We start from the raw sequence: 18908 nt of genomic DNA on the forward strand, positions 1-18908 counted from the left end.
TAATTTTTTTTTAAGAATAATACTTGACTCTCTTTCGCAGGAACTTTGTTTCTAGAAAATCCTTTACCGAAAAAATGACCTCCACCCATTATAGCTGCTTTTCTTTCAAGTTCCCTATGAATGATGAGGAGAATAGAGCAGAGGGTTCGGAATTTCTTTGTAAGGAAGACATGTAGCACGTTTTTCAAAGTTGAGAAAGGATAAAAAGAATATTCAACCAAATACTAGTTCGATTAGGCATGGTTCCCAATCTACTATTTTCGGTTTTTGATTGTTAAAAACTACTGTTGCCTCAGTATTCAGGAGTAGGAAGAGAATTGAGAAATGGATGAAAATTGGTCGTCTAATGAAATAAATACCATAGACCCGAACTAGCAAACAATTAAGAATCACCTGGAAGTCAACTCTAGCAAAATCGATGTAGTCGCCATTGCTTTTACTGGTTACTGGACGACTGTATTGTTTTGGGCTTACCTGATTAATGATTTTTTGTTTGGGCGGTTTTGGTTTGAGTTTTTTAATTTATTTACCTTACATGATTAATCGAAAGTGCATTTTTTACCTTATTGAGTTTATGCTTTCTATTTGGTATTATGTTAACTATGATAAATTTAATTGGTTGTGTCTTATAAATGCTATTTTGCTCTTTTGATAGGTTGAAGCCCCCGTAGGGCCCTCAGTCCCGATTGTAGGGTCTCAAGACTCTATCATCCTCGGGCCTAGCGTATCTGTTTCAATGGGATCCATTCGATCGGCTTCACATTCTTCTGCTCAGGTTGATTGAACTTACATTGAGTATTGCAATTTTGTTTTAATTAAGGGATGCCAACATATTGTCTAATCTTGTTTTTACAGGTTCAACGAAGGACTTTTAGCTCAGAAATGGGGATACTAGCAAACCAAGGTCCTAATTGGAGGCCTCCAACACCATTTAATCCATCTCAAAGTCTAAGTACATTTCCATTCAGGTTCCCTGCAGTAGTGATGGGTAGAGGCAATTGGAGTACTCATGCTTATAGACCCCCTCCTATAAGGCCAAGAGGACTTATACCAGCTTCAACAGCTTCAGCTTCAACTTCCCATTCAAGCTCATCACAAGGATCAAACACCATTAGTCGAAGATCTTGAGGAGTTAGTAGACTTGATAGGCAGTTTGTATAGTTTTAATTGTAGTTTCACCTAATTAGATGTCAACAAGACTTGCAATAGTTGTATGTTTGTGGTTATGTATTATGTTGAAAAAATGGTATTACATTGAGTATTCTGCGAAAAAAATGGCATTATGTATTCTGTTCCAAAAATGCATTCTGTTATGTATTCTGTTGGAAAAATGCATTATGTTATGTATTATGTTGAAAAAACGCATTATGTTATGTATTCTGTTGTGAAAATGCATTCTGTTATGTATTTTGTTGAAAAAATACATTTTGTTATGTATTCTGTTGTGAAAATGCAAATTGTCTTGTATTCTGTTGAAAAAATGCATTTTGTTATGTATTCTGTGGAAAAATGCAAATAGTTTGGTATTCTGTTGAAAAAACGCTTTCTGTTATGTATTCTGTTGAAAAAAATAAATTATTTTATATTATGTTGAAAAAATACATTATGTTATGTATTCTGTTGGAAAATGCAAATTGTTTTGTATTCTGTTGAAAAAATGCATTCTGTTATGTATTCTGTTGAAAAAATGCATTATGTTTTGTATTTTGTTGAAAAATGCAAATAGTTTGGTATTTGGTTAAAAAATACAAATTATTTTGTATTCTGTTGAAAAATGCATTTTCTTCTGTATTCTGTCGAAAAAAATACATAACAAGCAACAATAACAGAAAGCCACGCAGAATATGCAACAATAACATCAGATCACGCAAAGTCAAACATTGTATTATATTACCAATAATAGAATCATCTCAATACAACACAAACTACAACTAAAACAATGATGAAAACCGATACACCACATGCAATCTTAAGCATTTTGTTTTCATGTTCATACATTTGAATTTTCTTCTTCATCTTCTTCATGAGCTTGTTATCTTCTCCATTTAAAACTTGTTTCTTCGGGGATGTAAAAGAAGCTCCAGTCCGGGATCTTGCAGTCTGCTGCACTTCAAGTTGCTCCTCATTATCAACCCATTCAAAGTATCCACATGTACTATCACTTCTTTTCCATAAGGGACAACCAAGGAAACGCCTACCATAACTCTGTTTCTTTGTAGATGTTTGTAATAGGAGCTTCCTTCCACACCCACAGAGATTGACTGATTCCTCAACCGGTGAATAAGCCGTGGACTTTTGGACATATTGGTTTGTCCCACTCCAATGGCTTCCCTCACCTCCCATATCTGTTGTGATTCCCCTCTCTATTCTCTCTCTCTGCTTGTACCGTCTCTATTCAATGTCGCTTTCAAATGGGCTAATAATCTGAAAAGCAGGACAATGAAATTAAACATACAAGTATATGTGCTGAGAATACAAGCACCAAGCACATGCACAACAACAGACAAAGCAACCGCACGCAAGCATAATTCAGGTACCTAAACAGAGCACCAAGCAAATGCAGCAAAATTCATGTGCTACAAAGTCCATGTGATACCAAGTTCAGCAGCAAAAATCACAGTGCTGAGAATACAAATACGTGATACCAAGTTCAGCAGCAAAAATTCACAAATTCACAGCCGCAAGCATATGTGCTAAAATTCACAGCCTCAAGCATATGAGAACTCTGCTAAACGTGATCCATTTCTCAATTCTCATACTACTCCTGAATACATAGACAATTCTGTGCTCCAGACTAGATTGAGTTGCACCAAACCCAAGTACACTCACTCTTCAAGATTTCAAACAACAATCGCCATAAAAACAAGAGCAGACAGAAACACCACATTGAACTAGAATTGGCAACCAAAATGTCGCGCAGGGATTTTCAGAACTGAGTTCTTCGACTCAGAGAATTGGGCAACCAAATTGTAAAGACATAATTATTTTCGGTGAATAGATTCCAACCCAATAGCTAGGTCTAGCGTACTTACAAGCTTTGCCAGATATGAAATGCGCATAAAACCATCATGTATTCTGAAGCTCGGTGGTTTGTTTGTCTCCCTTGCAGGTGGACGTTCAGAACACAGGACTTGGCACCTTGCTTTTCCGTAATGCCACCCCTAAAATCAAAGAGGGAAATCATTATTACCCCCATCTTCTTCGACTCAGAGAATTGGGCAACCTTATTGAACTGAGTTCTTCGACTCAGAGAATTGGGCAACCAAATTGGGCAACCACATTGAAGGAAATAGCGAAAATTACCTCGAAATTGAAAGCAGTGAGATTCGAGGACTCGCGGCAGCAATCAACAGTTACTTTGAAGCAAAATCCGGAATCAAGCAGCAGCAAAGTGAGCAGAAGAGAAGAAGAAGGTTCCCGTTGCTAATCGATCACGGCTAGGGCTCGGACTCCGACAGCCATGCGATTTAGGGTTTGATCGATTTGGGGCAATTTGGAGCTAATTAGGGCAACCGCCAGTAACCACGATTTCAACATCATAACAGCCCAAAAACAAACCAAAACCACCCAAACTAAACAATCGGCTGAAATTACATTGCAACAATCGGGATTCTTAGAGGGATTTGAACTGACCTGCTCCCCATGTGCAACAATCGAGCTTCTCATGGCCGGCTGAATCGGAATAAATTTTGAGAAGAAACTGAATCGGAAGAAATCTTCACAACAATCAGCCTTCTCGGAAGAAATCTCACGGCCGGCTGGGGCAATTTCAACACTGAATCGGAAGAAGGCAGGGAAACCGAGAAGAGAAGAGAAGAATTGGGGGAATTTCGAGCGGGAAACCGAGAAGAGAAGAGGAGAAGAAGGCAGGGACCAAGCTCACGGCGTTGGGTCAGGTCTTCTACCCAGGGACCAATGTTTTCTCCAACAGAAGGACTAATTGGTCCAAACGTTTCAAATGGTAGGACCAAATAGTATAGGGAAAAACTTTCGGGGATGAACTAGCCGTGAGCAGCATGTTTCAGGGACCAAAACGTCTATTTTGTCGTCGCATTTAATGGCGATTCTCGCAAGGCGAAGGTCTAGGCGCACACTGGGGAGGTTTAAGAGGTGTCCGAATCCCACTTGTTAGACCGTTGCCTTTTGCTCTGGGGTCAATTTGGAAAACACTTTTGTAAGTTGCTTTGGTGAGCACCTCGTGCTAAGATTTATCCTCAACGCAAGAAAATATGAATGGCATAAATAATTGCTCATAAAATTTTCATCAAATCATTTCCAATTACACAATTCATAGCTTGGACCGAGGTGCAAGGTCCATCGGAATATCATCTTTGTCTTGCAATGCTCTACAAGGACCCTCAACAATGGCCTTTTCATCGGCCTGCCTTTCTCCAGCTGATCGACAATGAAGGTCTTGAGCAATAATGATGGGTCCATGTTTTGGCTTCCGCTTTCCACTCTTTTATGAATTAAAGGGTGACCTACAATGTTCAGACCGTGGATCAAATATATTGATTATTTTCACAATAAGGAAGCGACTACTGCAATTGTACATGATTGTACAGACAAATATTACAAATTCGAACATAGTATATGTGATTTCCCATAAAATTAAATTATTGTCCCAATCATCACTGTCATTGACCGGTCCTTTCCTAATTTGTTGAGTTCATTGGAAAAGGTTAAAGTACCAGCACTGTTTGGTATTTTCTCTCTAGAACTTCTTGAAGAATTAAATAAATACCAGTCCAACTCCTACTCATGGACAACGGAGCTATTTCACTTAGGGCTTAAAATAGCAGCCGCTAAATTACACTGTAAGTCAAGAATGTCCAAATGTCGCCTAGAATATCGCACCGAGATCAAGATAAATACGATATAAATGGAAATGTAGGACCTATTGACGGAGAAAACCGAACATTAACAACCAAAGTCACTATCTTGACAATAGTAATAGCTTTTACAATCTCCACACGAGCAAAGACATTGGACAAAGCAGTAGATAGGGATCAAATCAGCGACCGAGTAGGTGGCAAGATCGTTCTTTGGTGATGAGAAGTTGAAGCCCTCAAACCCCATAGTCGATGAGAGGGAGAATTGTTTTGGTTTGCGCCTTGAATTGTATTTGGGTTTTTATTTAATATTTATCTCTTTACTTTTTTCTTAAATTTGGAGAAGCGTGGGGGAAGCGTCTTCAGCAGGTTAGGAATAAATTTAATTAAACGGGTCGGTTCTGCCCTCATTAGGCCAGCCTATAAGGCCCATATTAATCCTGCTCACCTACATCAACAAGCCCTAAACAAAAAAATTGGCCCACTTGCATAGTTGCGAACATGATGACAGATACCCAAGAGCCACAAATTACGATTATTATTGTGAGGACGCCATAGATTAATGTACTAGTCAATTATAGTGGACAACCGATGCACACATAAGTTGGAGGGAAACACTCATTCAGGACAACAACTTACGGCCAGCTTATACAAAATACACTAGTAAGACGCATAGCATGTACTACTGCATACACGAAGAGTTGCCATAACATATTAAACCCGGGATGGGGATAAGGGGACGGTGTAATTAGGACACATGCACGGAAATACTTCTAGGAGGACATGTTTAGTAGCGATGATTTTAAATGAAGAAAACGTCTAGCCTAGGTTAGTAAGCACAATTGTGGTCATCTTCGTGAAGCCGCCTACTTATACGAAATAATACCAGTTGCCATCGAGTTTTATCTGCTCTAGTCCACCATTAGAATATTCTTTATAAACTACCACCGACCAGGTTCTTCCATCCACGTCATCCCGCAGGTATACAGTGTCTTTGCGCTGCAGCTCAACTCTTTTAGCAAATTCTACAGGTATAAGTTGAAATGAAATAGATAGTTCTATATGTCTTTAATACGTGTGCTTACCATGGACCATATATACACATATTTCCCAAGTCGGAAAAGGATGTAATGGTGCTTGTTGTCAAATTTTTTTTTTTGGCCGTATTCAGGGGCATCATCTTCATTGTCTGATTCCACTTTTATCTCATGGAAGATATTGCGGCAGACTATCATGGCATTGTCTTTTTGACGGACGGAATTATCGACATGTGACGAATCCTCATTGTTATCTAAAGAAATTTCAACCACTGGATCTATAGCACAACAAAATTCCTTTCTTGTTATACAAGAAAACTTCATAACGTGCAGCTAAAAGTTGTTCTTGTGGTTATGTCCAAAATAACTTGGCCATAAACAAGAATTACGAGTGGGAACTTACTAGGTGTGATGTCACAACTATTTTCGCTAAACAACATCACAAATATCGTGTCTGCATTGTACACCTCAAGTAGAAATTTTTGACCATCCTTGGGTTTGAGGTCATACGCAACAAGGGCCATCCCCTTGTTAGGTATACACCATCGTCTTTTGGTTCTACGTCGCAATTCCAAGTAGTGGGTGGTTGGTCTTCAGCAAGAACATCAGAGGAGGTCGGTCTCTCCCACGTAAATTCTGAGCAAAATCTAGGAAAAGGCACTGCACGAAATATCATGCAGTATCGAAAAATAAATGTGATGAGTGTAATGTAGTCGAAGGAGACATTAGAAAGGACAATCAAAGTAAATGATAGAGGCGTACAAGTTCATCTTTAAAATTGAGGAAGTTCAATAGGATTTAGGATTTTAGGGTTTTATCGTTTTAGGGTATTATGGTTTTAGGCCATTTCCGTCCTGCTATCATCATCGAGTGACGGTTTTGTGGAGCAGCTAATCTCCACGAAGTGCAAGGTTAGGATTACATATTCTTCACTAATAAACTCATGGAGTGTGCAAGTAGGATTTTCCTATGGGTATTGTTGGGACAAGAAAAACTTATTTGAATTTATCCACGTTAATTAGGGTTTAGGTGCCGCACGTTGAGTGATTCTCTGCCACCAATTCATGTGTCATTTGCCACAATGCCTGACTTTTAACTCATTAGCCAAACATAAATCCATCATTATTTATTTGATGGCTATCATTTGTTATGGCATTATCGGTGTTTGGTTTCAAATACAATGTCCATTTTAATAACCATAAGTATGGAAAGTGTATGCCGTTATGAGAATTGGTTTTTGAAGCGACGTAAAGATAAATGATGGTGCCGGGTGAATGATCAAATGTTTACTCTACTCTAAATTTGGTTTTGTGGGGTTTCCTTCCCTCATTGTCAAATAATAAGTGTGCGGACCCGAGTTTCATTTCGTCAGGGCCCGCATGCGTGCGTATTGATCGCACAGTTTGGGAGTGTCTACCTTCCCAAGGGACGAGTGAAGGAAGCGCGTGAGAAGGAGTCTTGCTAAGGCATTGGTCTTGCAGAATCGAAAATTCCGGATTCGAGGGCTCTGTACGTGCACGCCTATATCTCGCATGCCTTATCGGTACTATGTTTCTTTAGGGCTTATCACTTTTATTTATTTACCGCATGATTAGGCTACGCTTGTTTTATCCGTTTTGACACTGTAAATTCGAAGAAAACAGTAGATTCGAACTAGAGCCCAAGAGAGGAGTAGGCCTGTATATCAAGGGATCGGTTCGCTATCCCAGCGTAACGGTTTATCGGACTGTGATGGTCGACATCCCGCGTGAACCACAACCGTGAAGCATTAGGTTTATTCGTCCCTAGGTAAGTAGATCAATTCGACTGATTCAGTATTCGGGCCGTTCACTCACCAACCGGGACTCTTACATAACTAAATGTACAAAATGAATCCTTATACTATTCTCTCAAATAAATAAAAATACAAATTACAATAATTGGATCCCGATCGGTTCGTGTTCGGCCAATATTTCGCTCATGCTCATCGTGTGATTTGAAAGATCTAGACCAAAATTAAAGCGATGCAGGCTCATTAAAGCCAAGGGTCGGGTCCGATCGAACCGACGAGTCCTAGGAGGACTGAATAGTCCTCAACATTGTTATCAGAATTGGACCTGATCGGTCGGGTCGATCGGTCGGACCAAGAACCGAGACCATATTCGGTCCGATCTGTCTAAAAGCCCAAGTTGCAGATTTGATCCGTTAGATCCATTGAACTGGCCAGTTCTATGAGTTTTGTTTTCTTAAGGATGATTAACTCTTCACCTAACTAAACAGTAACGCCTACAAAAAAATTAACACAACCTAGTCAAACCCCTGGATCACGACAACCTCAAGATTTACGAAGAAATAGGATCTTTCCAGCAGAAAATCGGGAAAAAGAATCATTTTTGACCCCATTTTCGCCAAATTTTCATTAGGAAATTCAGCTGGAAGCTGAAGAAATTCTCCTAACCCAGAGCCCAAAATTTTTACCCTAGCATGTAGCTTTCTCAAAAACCCATGGAAAATTACAGTTTCAAGAAGACTCATATGGAAAAACTTGAGCTTTGACCTGAAGGCATCAACCAATCGGCATAAAAGCTACGAAAACAGGGAGAGATACCTGGGCTTGTATCGAAAGCTCCTACTAGTTGAGGAGGAGAATTAGGAGGAAAAGGATCGAAGAGAGAAAAGGGGGAGTCAAAGAGAGATTTTTCAGAAGAGGAGGAGAGAGATTCAAAGATGGGTTGATTGAAGGGAAAGACGATGGACAAATGGACGAGAGATTAGATAGAATAGAGGAAATTGAGGAGGAATTGTGACATTGGAGGCTTTGCTTTTTCAATCGAACAGATGCCACAGGGGAAAATAAAGGAGAATGAGAGAGAGAGAGAGAGAGAGGAATGGCTTATCAAGTCGGAACCTAAGCTGGTCGGGTCAGATTAGCCAGCTGACACAGCGTACACACAAGTAACCTATCACGACCCATTGATTCGTGCACGAATACCGGAACTATGACCTTCTACTACTTGTTGATTCTACGAATACTAGGAAATATGCATCAAACTCGAATTGACTCCAAGATTGGACAAAAGCATGAAAGCTTTGATCTTTATTGATAAATCCGAATTAACTGTTTCAGCCCTAGGGCTTACAAAACTTAAATAGGGATTAAGAAAACCTAAATTGTATGAAAAGAAATAAACTTTTCTAAAATTGCAAAAACGCCCAAATAACTATAAAATGCCCGTTTGAAGTCCTAAACGATAGAATTTGCTTTAAATATCGAAAACTCATAGCAAAGCAGTGAGTTTTGCTCCGGAGGCCATTTCCTTTGAGATAGAGTTATCAGAACCTATTTTTTTCAAGGTACCGATTTGCCGATACCTCTGCCGCATCATTCTCTCCTGGGTGGCGAGAATTCGCCCTCGAATTGTAGTCGTCCGAACTGTTACTTGTGTAAGGAATCAGGTGCTTCACGTTAAACACATCGACAGTACGAATGTGACTGGGAAGTTTAAGTCGATAGGCGTTTGGATTGATCTTCTCCACGATCTCCACAGGACCAATCTTTCTTGCCATGAGCTTGTGGTAGTCACCAGCAGAAAACGATCCTTGGTAAGGACAGCCCAAACAAAATCGCCAACTTCAAACTCCACGTGCCTTCTTTTTTGGTCAGTAGCAGTCATGTATTTCCTGGCAGACTGCTTCAAATTATTCTGCACAGCCTCGTGAATCTCTTGCAGTCCGTAAACGAAGTCAGCCGCCTTACCATGGACCCTGGTATTATCCGGCACAGGTAACAGATCAAGGGGACCCCTGGGGGTAACAGAGTATACCACCTGAAAGGGACTGAAACTAGTGTTGCGATTAACAGCGTGATTATGCGCAAACTCTGCCTGGCTTAACTTTTGATCCTAGCTCTTCACGTGCTCCCCTACTAAACCCCTCAACAGATTGCCCAAGGACCTGTTAACCACTTCTGTTTGTCCATCTGTCTGCGGGTGATACGCAGTACTGAAGTTCAGCTGGGTGTTCACTATCTTCCAAAGGCTCCGCCAGAAATGACTCAAGAAACGAGTGTCCCTATCAGACACAATAGAGACTGGCAGACCATGTAGACGGTATACCTCCCCGAAAATACAACTGAGCAACCCGTACAACATCAATGGTCTTCTTACACGGAATAAAGTGTGTCATCTTGGAAAACCTGTCGACGACCACATATATAGAATCATTCCCTCGCTGGGTCCGGGCCAAGCCTAAGACGAAATCCATACTGATATCCACCCATGGCTGCGAGGGAATCGGCAGTGGCATGTACAACCATGCATTAGTTGCAGTACCCTTGGACACTTGACAAACTTTACAGCGCTGCACATATTTTTCCATTTCTCTACGAATTGTAGGCCATAAATAGGATGTCTGGACCAGCTGCAAGGTCCTGTCTCTCCCCATATGCCCCTCGCCATGTAACTGCTGAATAATGTGCGCCCTCAAACTACATTAAGGGATACAAAGCTGATTTCCCCTGAAAAGAAAACCATCCTACAACACGTATTCCGTTCTTTCTTCAGTCCGAACTTTAGCTAACGTCACAGCAAAATAGGGATCGATCTCAAGCAGCTCAGCAAAAGAACTAAAACCAGGTACCTCAACTGTCATCTTGCTCAGAATGCTTCGCCTTCGACTAAGAGCATCAGCAATGCGGTTAGTGACTCCGCTCTTGTGCTTTACCGCGAAAGTAAAACGCTCCAGGTAAGCCACCCATGATGCATGACAAGCTGACACCTTATCCTGGCTATGGAGGTGCTTTAGGGCCTCATGGTCACTGTACAAGATGAACTCCTTGTGGAAAAGATAATGTCGCCAATGTTTCACCGCCTGCACTACAACATAGAATTCCACGTCGTAGGTGCTGTATCTCACTTTTGCCCCCATCAGCTTCTCGCTGAAAAAGGCAATTGGCCTGTTGTTTTGGCTCAAGACTACTCCAATCCCTACCTTCGATGCATTAGAATGCAACTTAAAGGGCTGTTGAAAATCAGGCAGAACAAGAATCGGGGCGATCGTCAAACGTTCCATAATCTTCTGGAATGTCGTTTCTGCCCCCTCAGCCCACTTGAATCTACCTCCCTTCATGCAGTCAATTAAGGGAGCCATAATACTGCCGAAGTGGGGAATAAACTGTCTGTAGAAGGAAGCTAAACCATGGAAACTCCTGACTTCTGTAATATTCACAGGTCTGGGCCACTGTCTGACCGCCTCGACCTTGGACGAGTCCACCCTCAAGCCATCAGCATAAATAATATAACCCAGAAAAAGAACTTCCGACCTCATAAAAATACACTTCTTCACTGCAGCATAAAATTTTTCGGGTCGAAGGACAAAAAGTACTTCTCGCAAGTGGGTCAGATGTTGCTCGGGGTTAGGGCTGTAGATCAAAATGTCATCAAAATACACAACCACGCACCTACCAATGAAAGGCCGCAAGATCTGATTCATTATTCTCATAAACGTACTCGGCACATTTGACAGCCCGAACGGCATCACCAGCCACTCATATAACCCCTCCCTAGTCTTGAATACGGTCTTCCACTTATCTCCAACACGAATTCGAATCTGGTGATAACCGCTCTTCAAGTCCAGCTTAGTAAAAATCCTGGCACCACTCAGCTGGTCAAGTAGATCATCCAAGCGAGGAATGGGAAAACGATACCAGACCGTTATCTTATTGATGGCTCGACTGTCCACGCACATACGCCATGATCCATCCTTCTTAGGCACTAGAAGCGCCGGTACAGCACATGGGCTCATACTCTCCCGAATGAACCCCTTCGATACCAGCTCCTCCACCTGGCTCATCCTGTAGTGTGGCTTGTTCGGAAAGGACGCACCAGGCTGCAGATCGATATGGTGCTGGATGTCCTATAAGGGTGGTAGACCATTTGGCAGTTCCTCAGGAAAGACATCCTGAAATTCTTTCAAAATCGGTAAGGACTCACAAGACGTAACGCCCGCCTCCACAACCTCCCTGCCCACGAGAGCAAACATAAACTCTGCATCATGCAACTCCTCCTGAAACTAGGCAAGGGACAGCAAGTTGGTTGCGGAAGCCGGATTCGCAGGTCGGGGCTCGTTAGTGTCCCCGTCTCTGTTCGGAACCAGTACAATCTTTAACTCCTTATGCGTGAAGCTGTATTTATTGGTCCTTCCATCATGGCTCACACTCCTGTCAAACTGCCAGGGCCTCCCCAACAGCAAGTGGGATGCATCCATTATAACATCACACCAAACATAATCTCTGTATCGCGAGCCAATAGAGAACGTCACCAGGGCACGCTTCAACACGCTAACTTCACCTCCTCTCTTCAGCCACGCTAACTTATACGGTTTGGGATGCTGTTTAGTGCATAGGCCCAACTTCTGCACGGCCTCAACAGACACGATATTCTCGCAGCTGCCCGAGTCTATCAGTGAATAAAATTCAGAGCTTTCGTGCTTTGTCCAATCTCGGAGTCGATTCGAGTTTGATGTCTATTTCCTGGTATTCGTAGAATCAACAGGTAGTAGAAGGTCGTAGTTTCGGTATTCGTGCGCGAATCAACAGGTCTGTGACGGGTTACTTGCGTGTACGCTGCGTCAGTTGGTATCAAAGTTGCGTTCGTTCTTGGATCAACGATGCCGCCCCGAAGAGCAGTTAATCAACGTCGTGCTGCAGAGGAGGATGAGTTGGATCGGAGGATCGATTAGGCCATGAATACCTGACTAGGGGTCGAGTTGGAGCGTAGGTTGGATGTGTTTGTGGATTGCCTAACCGAGAGGATGGGGGCGCTGATGGAGACCCGAAAGGAGGTCGACTCGAGGCACGGCCGAGTCCCTAATTCGACTGCGAAATTGGAGGAAGTCGAGTATGATTCCTATTCTGAAGGGGACGAGAATATATTTATCAAAGATGATCCGTTTGATGACCCATTTTTTTTAGCGGGCGGAGATGGAGAGCCTGAGTTCGACGAGGATGATGAGGGAGATGACGAGGGTTATGACGAGAATTGAAAATTCGATGAATTTGAGGGGAATGATGTGGGTGTCTTTGCTTCTGTGAAGTATGATGAGGACGACAAGAAGGCTGATGCGGTCTAGGAGGCCATCGACAAGAGGATGGACTCGCAAAGAAAAGATAGGAGGGAGGCGAGGCTGAAGTAGGAAATTGAGAAGTACTGTGCCTCGAATCAACAGATGAGGACGAGGATGTCAAATGTCTCTATCGAACCAATGCAGCAGAGTATTTTGAGTCAAATGTTTTTCCAATTATCCGTTATGGAGCATGGGCTAACATCGGTTTCCGGTCAAGTATGGAAGATGTGTATGTTTGTGTGGATAATTTTTATTTTTGGACTCCTAGGGCGAATTCGATCCACCCAAGGGAGAATGATGCGGCAGAAGAGGTGGCAAATCGATATCTCAAGAAAAATAGGTTTTGACAATACTGTTTTGAGGAAAACGGTCTCTGGAGCAAAACTCACAGCCTTTGGCTGTGAAAAGACAAAATTTTGGCCGAATTCCATCGTTTAGGGCCTCAAACGGACATTTTTATGCTATTAAGGTGCTTTTACAATTTTAGGAAAGTTTATTTCTTTTTGTGCAATTTAGGCTTTTTAAACCCTATTTAAGCTTTGTAAGCCCTAGGGTTAAGGGAGTTATCTTTTTCATCTGTGAATAAAATTCAGAGCTTTCGTACTTTGTCCAATCTCGGAGTCCATTCGAATTTGATGTCTATTTCCTGGTATTTGTAGAATCAACAGGTAATAGAAGGTCGTAGTTTCTGTATTCGTGCGCGAATCAACGGGTCTGTGACGGGTTACTTGTGTGTACGCTGCGTCACCAGCTGTCGATCGTCAGATCAAATTTTTAACTGTACTAGCATGCTGAGCCACCACTACTTTCTTGCTCTTTTAACTATACTTTTAAATACTTATTATAATCCAATATTTATTTTAGAGTAAACAATATTAAATGTAGATATTTTCTTACACTGTCCTTATATTTCTTTGAAATCAGCATAATTTTATCATAATGTTTTTACTAATATGAATACTTATTTTATTTTAATTAAACGCGCGGTCCAACCCATCGAACACTCGGTTGGACTCATAAACCCATGAACCCATGCCCCTTCCGGTTCGCCATCTGGTCCGATTCTGATAGCACAACGATATTCGCAGGATCGATCGAGCTCCCGGGTGATTGTCTAACCTTATTTCACACCTCCCTACCTAAGTCATCCCCACCTAGATATTACTCGGGTCAAAAGGATGACTAGAGGTTAGACTCAATTCTGCACTCGGGTCGCGCGCACTTAGGTGTGTGGGGGCGTTGGACTGTATGTGCATCGTATCCTGTGGGCACGAGCTCGAACCGCATAAAAACAAACAAAACATATAAAAAAAATAGATCAAGATAGAAGAAAACAGACAAATTGTGTGTTATCATAAGATTTACGTGATTAACAAATGATGAACCGGAGTTGTTTAGCAAACAAGTTCCTACCCTAAACAGACAAAGGGGATGACGTACTCGATGTGAATCGGTCGTGGACCGCCCTGGGAGGGTATATAGCTTTCGCGCAGTACTTTAAAGGACCTGACAGACATCATGTCTGTAGTCAAATCTCGAATGGGTGAGTTGATTTTAAATTGTTCTGTTTGGTGACGATGAAGGCTTAACAGATTCTGACGAGGGTGTGTTTTCTCTTGAAACCCGAAACCTAAACCTTTGCTTGACTAAGTCATGTTTGATTAAGTCGGGTTTGATATTAATATGTTTTTTCGTATTTTGACTTGTTCTAAGCACAAACTTAGGAAAATGGGGCACGAAACAGCACGAGGGAGCCAAGATCTTTGCACATGACCATGTGGGACTGATAACCTTTCACGGGCCATCCCCGCTTGTGTCTTTGATCTAATTGCCTAAGCGCTCGAATCTACACTAGGGTGACATAAACATACAATAAAAAAGGGAGGGTGTACGAGTGACAATCGTACATTGTCAGGCGCTCGCCTATTTCCTTATGTTTTGGTTATCCTAATGCCTAGGGTATCGGCGGATCAATAACCGGTGGTCATGCCCTTAAACCGGAAAACATGTGTGTGTATGAAAAATAGAGACCACGTGACACGGACTATCGAAAGTCGATAGTCGATGTCGACCGATCCCTTAGATCTATCGAGTCATGAGAACCCCAAAAGAATTGAGGAACCGAACGCTCTGCCCGGAAGTGGTCTAAGAAGAATTCGTGCATCTTGACTTGAGCCACCTCAAATTGGGCCCAGACTCAAGTCAAGATACACGAGCACTCCCTAGAAATCCATGCTACGCGTGACACATGTTTCGGTATTTTAGAAATTTTGAGCTTTAAAAGGACATGGCCAACAGTTCTTGAATCGTCAACGTGATTACAAATTATTGACCCATTCGTGCAATTTATTAAAAGACCGAGTGATTTATTTAGCCAAGTGAAATATCGCGATTGCCCCATGTATGGAACTATTAATTTAAAATCTTGCCGAATGCTTTAAATTTGTGGGTTTCAGGTCATCGAACCGGCCATTGATGGACCGCTAGATAAAGCTCTAATTCCCAATCATCCTGAAATAAATCCAATTTTAAATCAACTTTAAGTGATTAATCCGGTTCGTATGAGGTTTTAATTAAAGTGACAAGTAACACTTCAAAGCACATGAATCATGGGCATACAATTTCATCGAGCTAATCAAATCCACTCATCAAGCACTAAAAGATCTATCTCATGGTACTAAAGTGAAGATTTATACCTGATCCCAAGAAGTTCTCAGGATGAGCTAGCTCGGAAAATCCTTGACTACCGTGGGTCGAGGCGGCTTTCAAGTCAGGACTCAACCTAAGTTTAGGTAAGTCTCCACGCCATCTCCAAGCTAATCTATACTTATTCTTTCTCATGACAGCTCATTCCTCGTCTTTTCCTCCCAAGCTAGGGATGACATCCAAAAGCAAGAAAGAAAAACGAGAGGGGCCGAAAGAGTAGCAAATACAAAGCCAGTAAAACTCGAAGGAAGAGATTTAAGGAGTCTAACGCTATGTTTGGTTCGTTGGAATTGAATAGACATGGAATATAATAGACATGGAATAAAATAGAAATTCTGATGAATTTTTTTTGTTTGGTTGGAGGGAATAGCAAAACTAATAATTATAATTATGATGTTTGGTTGGCTTGAATAAAGAATGGAAAGAACAGAAATGGGGTGAAAAGACAGAAATGCCCGTCATACCATTGTTATCAGAACCGGACCGGCCCGACCGGAAACCGGACTATGGTCGGTCCGGTTCACTTAAAACAGAAAATGCCTAAAAAAATTGGTGAACCCAAAAAACCGGCCGATTTTTATATGAACCCATCGAACCCATTCGAACTGGTCGGTTCATGGGTTTAGAAATTTAAAGCGGAATCCAACCCGAACTCCTTGCGCCCGACCCAAGCGAAATTGAAGAAATCAGAAATTCTTCAGAATGCAGAGTCGCAGACTGCAGAGTTGAAATCTGGAAAAAATTGGAAACCCTAGTCGTCTTCTCTTATTCTCGATCTCGAGTTCATCACTTCCTCTTCGACTCTTCCTTCCGCTGCTCTTCTTCATCGACTCATCTTCATTCGATCTTCTTCCGGACAACTCTGATTCTTCATCATCAGCTCATCCACTTTGCGACCGGTCGCTCCTTCGATTTGTCTTCATCAACTCATCAAGCGGCAGAGTCGAGTCAGTCGATCCATATTGGTTCGATCTTCCCTTCCTGTCAGCACCTAATTTCGGTCCATCGGCTCCGAAGGGGGCAAAATTGTCATTTCCTAATCTATCACATTTTCTTTAAAAAAAATAATTTTTAATTAAATTAAATTATGTATGTATAAAAAAAAAGGAAGAAAAGAAAAGAAAAAAGATCTCGGGCAGGGCCAGGCAGCGTTGACCGACTGCCGGTGACCCACCGGCTCTAATTTAAAAGAAAAGAAAAAAAAAGATTCGGGCAGGCCGGGCAGGGGCCAGGCAGCGCTCGCCTGCTGCCCGCGATCCCCGGCCGGCCCAGAACCCCAATATCGCGATTTCCGTGATTTTTGACCAAATTGGTCGAAATCTCAACGGAAAGCGGATGAAATTGAAATCAAAATCAACATAAATGCAATTCGGGGAGGGAAAAAACTGGACCCAGCAAACGAAATCAGAAAATTAGCTCTCGTTTCGGAGAATTTGGAGATCGGAGATTTCGGGAACCGTCCTCGGAAAACCGCGATAACCCCCCGATTCCGACTGATTTAGCGTCAGTGAGGTCCCGATCGACCACGGTGAAGCATTGGCGGCGCCCAGAGCTATCTCCCGCGTCCATTCCGGCCGTCGTCGCGGCGTCCAAGGGCGAGAACCGCCGCCCACCAGCCTCGTCGCCGCCGCTCCCCCGATCCCGGCCGCCCTTCGGCTAACGGGCCTCGGCCCATTTCCCTTTCTTTGCAGGCTAGGCCCATTCAGGCCCAACGCTCTCCAGTCCGGCCCAGCTTCTCTTCCGGACGGTTTCTCCTTCGGGCGGGCGCTCCGATCCGATCCGATCCGACCCGATTGTCCGGCGATTTTTTTATTTACAGAGAAGCCCTTCAACTTTCCGGATTAGGTAAATCCTCGACTTAGTGGCATGATTGGGACTCATTTCCTGAATATTGTTGCTTGCTTGATGGATATAATGTGAAATGAGTGTTCTTGGGTCGTGTGGGTGATCGGATTTGTCCCGAACTCGATTTTTACGAACTTTCTGCTTTGTCACATTTCAGTCCAGAGGATGCATTTTATTTTTTTGGATCTGCCCCGAACTCTAAAAATTATTTTCAATCAAGTCCCGGTCATTTTACTATTTTTCAATCAGTCCTGGAATTCTCAGAATTTTTTCGAGCATCCCAAAGAACTTTCCAGGTTGTTTCAGTTTAGTCCCGGGGCCATTTTTCACCTTTTTTTCAGATCTGTCCCGAACTCTAAAAATTATTTTCAATCAAGGCCCGGTCATTTTACTATTTTCCAATCAGTCCTGCAATCTTCAGAATTTTTCAAGCATCCCAAAGAACTTTCCAGGTTGTTTCAGTTTAGTCCCGGGGCCTTTTTCACCTTTTTCAGATCTGCCTCGAATTTCAAAATTTATTTTCAATCAAGTCCCAGTCATTTTACTATTTTCCAATCAGTCCTGGAATTCCCAGAATTTTTTCAAGCCTTCCAAGGAACTTTCCAAGCTGTTTCAGTTTAGTCCTGGGGCCATTTTTTCTGTTTTCAGATCAGTCCCGATTTTTAAATTCATTTCAAATAAGTCCTAGGACATTTTCAGTAATTTTTTACACAGTTCCCCATTTTAGAATTTTCAAATCAGTCCCCAATTTTTTAGAATTTTCAAATCAGTCCCTAATTTTTTTTCAAAATTTTCAAATCAGTCCCTGATCTTTTAAAATCGTTCAATTTAGTCCCCTGGACATTTTCTAAAAATATCTTATCCTTTTCTACTTGGATCACCCACCGACAATGTATGTGCCGCATTTAAATATTTTATTTTTGTAATTATATGTATGCAACTTGACTATGTCGGAAATTAGAGTTTATCGGGCGGTCAACCAAATGGCTATCTCGACGACTCGAAACCCGTAAATCAAAGCATTCGGCAAATTTCTAATTAACCTAAAATTCTACATACGGGGTAATCGGGACGTTGAATTTGGCTAAATTAAATCACTTGACTCTTTTAAATAAATTGTACGAATTGATTAATAATCCGTAATCACGTCGACAGTTCAAGAACTGTTAGCCATGCTCTTTTCAAATTCACAATTTCAAAAGCACCGAGATACGTGCAACGTAATCTTGATTTTCATACACACACATATTTACCGATTCAAGGGCATGATTACCGGTTTTTGTCCTGCCGTCACTCTAGTGTAAGTTTGTGTTTAGAACGGGTTAAAACATGGAAAAACGGATTAATCACAAACTCGGCATAATCAACATGGGCAAATAGTCAAGTA

This window comes from Punica granatum, chromosome 1 (assembly GCF_007655135.1).
Source record: "Punica granatum isolate Tunisia-2019 chromosome 1, ASM765513v2, whole genome shotgun sequence".
Lineage (NCBI taxonomy): Eukaryota > Viridiplantae > Streptophyta > Magnoliopsida > Myrtales > Lythraceae > Punica > Punica granatum.